The 9061-nt window shown below is 41.8% G+C and overlaps 1 long non-coding RNA gene across 1 annotated transcript; it reads left to right on the top strand.

Moving 5' to 3' along the window:
- The first annotated feature begins 64 nt into the window (after window positions 1–64).
- On the top strand, window positions 65–4030 carry LOC111773565 (uncharacterized). The gene is made up of 2 exons (XR_002808175.2): window positions 65–203; window positions 3834–4030. It is a non-coding gene; the product is annotated as an uncharacterized lncRNA (long non-coding RNA).
- The last annotated feature ends 5031 nt before the right edge of the window (window positions 4031–9061 follow it).

Genomic DNA, 9061 nt, shown 5'->3' with positions numbered 1-9061 from the left:
GCTCCGGTGACGTCTCCTTCGAGGTGCCGCGCAGAGCCCTCCAGGACTCGACTCCGATGGAGACGGGGCGCGCTGCCCTGGGTCTGAGCGGGCGCCGTGGGCGAGTTCATTCGCTTCAGCGCACCCGTCCCGTGGCTTGTTGGTTGAGGGAAGTTGGTGGGTTCTAGTCTGTAGGAAAGTCCTCAAGTATCCGCCTGGTCAAGGTAATTTTACCGGCATTTCCTTCCTTCCTGCTCCCCACCCCCCGCCTCCAACACAGGTTTCAGACCTGGTGACCCAGAGCTCTGGATCTGGGTTTCGCATGGTTCACTGCTTTTTCTGTTACTCTTGGAGAGTTAGCTAACGGCGCCGCCTTTTTTATGCTTCTTGCTTCTCTTCCCTAAGGGTAGGAGAGCAACTTCACGACTTCATAGACTATAAATGAGTTATTTGTTCAAGAAAGATAGCCAGCTAAGAAGTCATTTAATGAGCAGTATATAAGTGAAAGGGACATGCCAGGGTTCCATTTCCAGTTAAACCACAGTCAAATCCTAACCTTTCTAGTCCTGTATCGCTCCAGTAGAATTCATATTTGTCCCTAGATTAGATTTGTAAATGACCAAGACATTTCAGTGGTGGCGGAAATATAGAAATATGCTTTTGGGGCATTGATATCTGTTTTTCCCATCATTTATTTCCTGCCTTCATGAATTCAATAGGAGTTTCGTTTTGTGGTCTTTAGCCAATCAGATGTCTGACACCAATAAAAGTGAGGAAAGTTCCAAGTAGCACTTCTCAGGGATCTGTTAGATTTCTGAGAAAAGAAGAATGTCCTTTAGGTTTCTGGTCACCTCATGTGGCCTTTCTATAAGAAATGTTAGTTAAATTCACTATGCTTGCTCTTTCAAAGTTCTTTTGAAATTAATGTATAGTAACGATCCTTAAACAACTACGTAGGTGTTACCTATATACCTATATAGGTATTTGAGCTTAATAATGTTTCCTAAAAACCTGGGGATGCAGAGCGCTCTGCAGCCTCTACTAATAGCAGATATGGTAGTGGATGTCTCAAAATTACTTGTATGTGGAATCTCCTCTGGGTAAATGTGTTTGTTTGTACCCTGTGTATCGTAAATAAAGGGGAGCCACAGGTAGCTGATTGTAGGTGAGAAAGGAAAGCTTGTTTTCTCCCAAGAAAGTGGATCGTTATGACATAAAAATCCAGCACCCAGTATAGTTTCTTGCCCATAATCAATTCAGTTCAATAAATAAGTTTCAATAGAAGTTGAACTAGATGTCCCTCTGAGAAAAATAATAAAGGAGCCATAGCTGACAGAAAGGAAAGAATGTAGTAAAACGTAAGAGAATGACTTAGATTCAGAAACTGAGAAGCGTATATAAACATCTTAAAGAGCTAGGCACGTGAGTCCTGGAGCAAAGTAACTTGTGGCAGAATAGTCAGAGTGGACTGGAGACACTACCCAAACAAAGAAACCAGTGAGAACTGATCCCAAAACTGAATTTTTTTATATACCCATAATAGTCTAACTTGTAAATATTTCTGACTACGTAAACTAGAAATTACTACTTAAAAAAAAGATGCTTGAAAGTGTGTATAACTCTCCTGATAATGTCTAAAGAGAGATACAGAAGAAAAGGGTTAGGAATTGTTCCCAAGACTTATAACCATAAAAGAGATCACATCGAACTTTGGATGGTGGCAGCAAAAGCAGGGAACTGGCATCTGGGCAGCTACTGTGATGCTATAGACACTCCCTGAGAAAAGTAATCTTGAAAGCCTTGTGGTATCTCTTTGAAAGAATAAAATGAGAGATTAGCTATTTAAAAGTAAAGTAATTGAGGCTAAACAGAATGTGGTATATACATACGATAGATATTATTCAGCCTTAGAAAGGAATGAAATTCTGACACATGCTACAAGCTTGAAGACATTATGCTAAGGAAATAAGCCAGATACAAAAGGACACATATTATATGATTGTATTTATGTGAAGTGCCTAGAATAGTCAAATTCATAGAGACAGAAAGTAGAACAGTGGTTACCTAGGACAGGCAAAGAGGGTGTTGGGGAATTGTTGTTCAATGGGTACAGGATTTCAGTATGGGATGATGAGAAAGTTCTGGAGATGGACTGTAATGATAGTTGCACAATAGTGTGAATATATTTAATGCCACTGAACTGTACACTTAAAAAGGTTAAAATGGTAAATTTTATGTTACATGTACTTTACCACAATAAAAATAAGTTTTTTTAAAAGGAAAGTAATCAATGGGGCCGGCCTGGTGGTGCAGCGGTTAAGTGCGCTTGTTCCGCTTCGGTGGCCCGGAGTTCGCTGGTTGGGATCCCAGGTGCAGACATGGCACCACTTGGCAAGCCATGCTGTGGCAGGCATCCCACACAGAAAGTAGAGGAAGATGGACATGGATGTTAGCTCAGGGCCAGTCTTCCTCAGCAAAAAGGGGAGGATTGGCGGCACATGTTAGCTCAGGGCTAATCTTCCTCACAAAAAAGAAAAAGAGAAAAGGAAGGTAATCGAAATGTGAGTTCTTTGAGGGCCAGTATATGTGTCACTTGGAGAATTAGAGTAAGTAGAAAATTCAGCATTTCAAATTGCCACTCTTAAAATTTAATTTAAAACTAATATTTCTTTTTCTTTTATTTCCTTTGTGGGCTTTTGTGTGTGTGTGTGTGTGTTTTTGGTAAAATAGAAGTTTGTTGGTCACAACTTTTTTAGGTGAAATACAGATGAAAAGGAGTGTTTCTTCCTGGAGAAATGCGCATCATTTGCACATTAGTGAAAGCTTTGCATTCACCCGAGGGCTGAGAGCTCATAGATATTTTGGTACTTTTTTTGCAAAGAAAGGAAAGCGATCCCATAATTGAAAGCTGCCATAATTATTTTGGAGATGAAACACAGATGTCTAAACTATATTACAATAAAGCATGATACTTTTCCATCTATAGATTAGAAGCCTTGCCATTTCACTGGAATTAAATGAAATAGTTTGGTAAAGTTAACAGCCCAATGTTGAAAATACTGAGATTTGTTAGCAAATGTCATATATGGTCACTTTGTGTCAGACATTCCTGGGCGAATGGCAGAAAATATGTGGAGAATTTCGTGATTTCAAATCAATCTAATCTAGGTCCCTTTGCTCTTCCTAAATATTGTGTCACCCAAATCCATCTGTTCACATTTATCTCTAGCAGCTATAATTTGTTATTTACTTAAAAAGACACTTTAGATTTGGCTGCTTCACCTTGTATGTGATTTTTTTTACTTTAATCATTTTGTAAGAATAAGTAATGATTTTTAGCAAGGATACTGGGAGGTTTAACTAGCTTTGATTCCTGCAGACCCCTCAAGGAATAATGATTTGCCAGTTCTGGCAATGACTGAGCATGGCAGAAGTACGAATGCAGCTTCCTTGTGGCTATATTTGGGGCTCCTCTAATGGACAGCGTTGGCTTGAGGACTCCCATCAGACTTGCTGAAACTTTCTTAGACCTGCTGCAGTCTGAGATGCTACCTACACAATCCTTTCTTTTCCCTCTCCTTATGTCAGACCTGTATCAGTTTGCAGACTCTCCCAAAGTGTCCTACTCCCTTCCCTTTTGTCTTTCACAGACATTTCCCCTAATAAATCTCTTCTTATTATGGGCTGCATTGCACCCTCCCCAAAATTCATATGTTGAGGCCTTAAACCCTCAATACCTCAGGATGTATTTGGAGATAGGTCCTTTAAAGAGGCGATTAAGTTAAAATGAAGCTTTTTTAACTTATTTAAAATGAAGGGTGAACCCCAATCCAATCTGACTGGTGTCCCCATAGGAAGAGGAAATGTGGACACATAAAGAGACACCAGGGGCGTGCCCACACAGAGGAAAGGCCATGTGAGGACACAGCAAGAAGGTGGCCATCTGCAAGCCGAGAAGAGAGGCCTCAGAAGAACCCAAACCTGGCGACACCTTAATCTTAGATCTCTAGCCTTCAGAACTGTGAGAAATAAATTTCTGTTGTTTAAGCCATCCAGTCTGGCATTTTGTTATGGCAGCCTGAGCTGACTAAGATGGAGTTTATGGTAAGCCCCAGTGGGAAAATCACAGTGCAGTCCCTGGGACCCTGGAGCAAAGCCATGCCATCTGCAGCAGAGAAATACACATTTTAAGACCTGGCTACTAGTGTGATCCTGGGCCTTGGAGGAGACAGAACACTTAACCATAGGACATCAAGTATTCACATGTCCAGAACTACCTGTTATGGACTAGGTTCTGTTGGTTCAGATGGACCCAGCAGCATCTATTATAAAATGAAAATGGTACATCTGGGATGGAGCTCAAGCACAGCTGTGGCACTTGTAAGTGCCAGGACCAGGTATTCCAGAGCCCCATGTCACCCACCACAGCTGCACCAACACCATGACCACTGAATGAGGAGGGCTAAAGCCTGAGCTTGGTTTATGGATGAGTTAGCTTAGTATGTGGGTGCAAGCCAGATGGTGGCTGCATTATAGTCACATTCTTGAGAGACTTTGAAAAACGGCAGAGAGGGAAAATCTCAATGAGTAGAGTTGCAATCATTGTCCCTGGTCATCTGCTTTGTGTATAAGGAGAAGCAGACTGAAGTAAGAATATGTATAGATTCTTGGGTAGATATCAATGGCCTGGCCCTTTGGTAGGGAGCCTGGAAGGAAAAGGACTGGAAGATCAAAGACAAGGAGTTCTGGGGTAGAGTCATGTAGATGGATGTACAGGAGTGGGCATGATGTGAAGATTTTTGTATCACATCTTGCATCCACCAGGGAAGAGGCACTAAACAATCGACTAGACAAAATGACTCATTCAGTTGTCATTACCAGCTAATAATTAGCCACCTTGGAACCAGCATGATGGGCACCGTTGTGGGTTGTCTTTTATCCCCCCAAATTTCATATGTTGAAGTCTTAACCCCAATACTTCAAAATGTAACCTTATTTGGAAAGAGGGTTGTTGCAGGTATAATTAGTTAAGATGACATCATACTGGAGTAGGGTGCCCTAATTCAAAATGACTGGTGTCCTTTTAAGCAGACAGCCGTGTGAATACAGAGATACATAGAGAGAATGCCATGTGAAGATAAAAATATGGTAATGCAGCAGAAGCCAAGGAATGCCAAAGATTACCAGTAAACCACCAGAAGCTAGGGGAGGTGCATGGAATAGGTTTTCCTTACAGCCCTCCGAAGGAACCAATCTTGATCTTGATCTCAGACTTCTAGCCTGCAGAACTGTGAGACAATAAATTTCTGTTGTTTAAATTGCTGAATTTGTGGCTCTTTGTTATGACATCCCTGAGAAACTAACACAGGCACGTAAATGGAGTGGCCACAGTGGCAGAGGTGAAGGCTATGTATGGGCCCAAAGAGCGTGGACTACAACTTTCCAAGGCTGGTCTAGCTACTGATGCCTAAATGTCCAAACTGTCAGCGACAGAGACCAATGCTGAGTCCCCCAAATGGCACTATTACTCCAAGAGACCAACTGGTACTTGGTGACAAGTTGACTACATTGGGTCCCTTCCATGTTGGAGGGGCCAGTGGTTCCTTCTCAGAGTAATAGATAGCTATTCTGCATATGGGATTTTCCTTTCCACCCACAGATCTTTAGCCAGCATTACCATGTTGGGGCTTATGGAATGCCTGATCCACAGGCAAAGAATCCTGCATAATAGAGCATTTGGCTGGGGTAACTGCTTCATGGTAAAAGAACTGTGGGAGTGTAGTGGACCCATGACTATGGGATGTACTGGTCATACCACACCATCCAGAAAAAGCTGGCCTCATGGAGAGCTAGAATAACTTTCTAAAGGCACAAGTGAAGTGTCACTGAAAGGCAACAATCTCAAAAAATTTGGTTCTATCATTCAGGATGTGTTATACACATTAAATCAGAGGAGTTTATGACCCCAATAGGAAAAATACATGGGTCCACTAGCCAAGGAATGGATTCAGGAATAGTCCCACTTACCTTCACTACCAATGACCCACTAGAGGATTTTGTGCTGCTGACACACACAAATCTGGGATCTATAGGGCTGGAGGTACTGGTTCCAAAAGGGGTTGCACTCCTGTTAAGGGACACAGCAAGAGTCCCATTGAACTACAAGCTATGACTGTTGCTGGGGCACTTTGGACTCATTTTTCAGAGACCAGCAGACAAAAAGAGGAGTCACCATCATGACAAGGATAATTGACCCTGATCGGTAGGAGAAGGTAGCACTGCTTTTTAGAGAATCCATGTGGTCCACTTGGGCATCTCTTGATACTTCCTTGCACCATTTTAACTGTGAATACATGCATCAACTCTGGCCTGAAAAGGTATGGTTACCAGGAACTCAGACCCTTCAGGAATAAAGGTTTGGCTCACACCACCACATAAGCCACCAAGACCTGCTAAGGTGATAACCGAGGGTGAGGGGAATTTAGAGTGAAGAGTGGAAAAGGGAGAGAATGAGTATCAATTGTAGCTTCCAGGCCAACTGCTATATATAGTTCATCCTACTAACCTTCCTTTTCTAAGTTTCCCTGCAGGAAGAGAGGCCCATGGGAACCAGGGAAGAGCTTCTCCCCAACCTTGCATGAAGAGGTAGATCTGTGGGGCAAAGGAGTAGACTGTGGTGGTTCTGAAAATGGGCCACTAGATCTCCTGCTAGGCAGAGCATAGTTAATTGATGGCCCCAGCTACTGACCTGGATCCACCAATGTGTTCACAACTGAGGTGACACTTCTTACAACCTATTCCTCACTAATGACTGAGCATAGTGGGGCAATAATGCAGGCTCATTCCTTTGAGACGTGGAACTCCTCTAATGGGCCACTTTGGCTAGAGAACTGCCCATAGGATTCAGAGCTCAGAGGGAAATTTAGAGAAGGGCACAGCAAGCTTATGCAAAGAAAGTAAGACAAAGGAATAAGGATAAAACCAGAAATCAATGAAATAGAAAGTAGATATACAAGAAAGAAAACTGACAAACCCAAAACTTATTAATCTTCAAAAAGTCTAAAAAAATTAATCAGCTCCTAGCAAGAGTAATCAAGGAAGAGTATAAGAAAACACATTACCAATATCAGCAATAAAAAAGGGGACATCACTACAAGTCCTATAGACATTAAAAATATGAGGATAGTATAAATAATTTTATACCAATAAATTTGACAACTCAGATGAAATGAAAAATTTTATTAAAAAACAAAACTTACCGGGGCTGGCCCCGTGGCCGAGTGGTTAAGTTCGCGCGCTCCGCTGCAGGCAGCCCAGTGTTTCGTCGGTTCGAATCCTGGGCGCGGACATGGCACTGCTCGTCAGACCACGCTGAGGCAGCGTCCCACATGCCACAACTAGAGGAACCCACAACGAAGAATGCACAACTATGTACCGGGGGGCTTTGGGGAGAAAAAGGAAAAAATAAAATCTTAAAAAAAAAAAAAAAAAAAAAAAAACTTACCAATACTGAAACAATAATAAATAGAAAAATCTATATTTTATATTTTAAAGGAGTTGAATTCATAATTTAAAACCTTTCCACAAAGAAAGCTCCAGATGGCTTCACTGGTAAGTTCTTTCCAACATGTATATTTCTTTTAGAAAGGCACAAAAGGCATGTTTACACTTTCTAATGCTTGTATATTACATACTCTATTTGTGGATTAACTTCCCCCTCCTCCATGCATCATTCATTTAGCACCTCTTATGCATTATGTTAAGAGTTGTAGATAAAAAGATGAATAAAGTTTTTGGCAGAGGGACCTTTCAGGTTGGTGGGAGAAGCAGACATATAGTGTAAATGTAGTGAAATAAGTGCTAATAAAGATTTGTATAAAGTTCTATGAGAGAGGAGTATGAATCTAGGGAAGGGAAGGATTTCCAGTCATGAGAGATGAAACAGTGTGCCATGTACTATGGGCATAAGAATAACTGGAAAATAGAGGACATTCCTTGTTAGTCTTCCTTACTGCGTCTTCTCCCCTTATTCTCTTAAATTTTTTGATACCTCAGGGTTCTGTCCCTGGCTTCTGTTTTTCACTCTCCCCAAACAATTTCACCCACTCCCACATTTGTCCCTTTCATATATAAGTTAATCACTTCAAAATCTGTGTCTCCAGCCTCCATCTCTCTCTTCAGCTCCAGGCCTAAATAGTCACATGTCTAGAGTGCTCACTGACTCAAGGACTTTGCCTCCACACCTATTCCCCTCGCTCTCCTGCATCATCAATCTTCCCTGCCTTCTTGAAAAAAAACCCTCCCTTAATGGCGTATGTCTCTCCAGCTATTACACTGCTTCTCTATTCACCTTTATATAACAAAACTTCTCTCTTTCTTTCTTTCTACTGCATCTTAACTTTATAACACATAAGACCTGTTATAAGTCTTTTATCCCCATTACTGTTCTGAGACTTCTTTTATCCGGGTCACCAATGACCTTCAGGTTGCCAAATCCAATTCTCAACTTACTCGACCTAACAGCAGCATTTGACCAGTTGATCATTTCCTCTTTCTTGAAAGACTTTTACTTGGCTTCTACCCTCTGCTGATTTCCTCCTCACTTCATTGGCCACCCCTTCTCAGTTGTTTTGTTGTATCTTCTTTCTCTTTTCAACCTTTAGGTATTGGAATATTCTAGTGTTCCATCCTTGGACTTCTACTCAGTTTTTGCTTGCACTCATCTTAGAAAATCTTAACCAATTCTCTCATCTTTTTTTTTTTTTTTTGAGGACAATTAACCCTGAGCTAACATCTGCTGCCAATCTTCCTCTTTTTGCTGAGGAAGACCAGCCCTCAGCTATCATTCGTGCCCATCTTCCTCTACTTCATACGTGGGATGCCTGCCACAGCATGGCTTGCCAAGCAGTGGATAGGTCCACACCTGGGATCCAAACCGGCAAACCCCAGGCTGCTGAAGCAGAACATACGAACTTAACCGCTGCACCACTGGCCTGGCCCCCTCATTTCTTTCATCTTAAATGTCATCTGTATGATAATGATTCCAAAAATGTAAATCTACAGCTCAACCTCTTCCCTGAAC

This window comes from Equus caballus, chromosome 5, assembly GCF_041296265.1.
Source record: "Equus caballus isolate H_3958 breed thoroughbred chromosome 5, TB-T2T, whole genome shotgun sequence".
NCBI lineage: Eukaryota > Metazoa > Chordata > Mammalia > Perissodactyla > Equidae > Equus > Equus caballus.
This window is presented reverse-complemented; position numbering and strand designations above follow the sequence as displayed.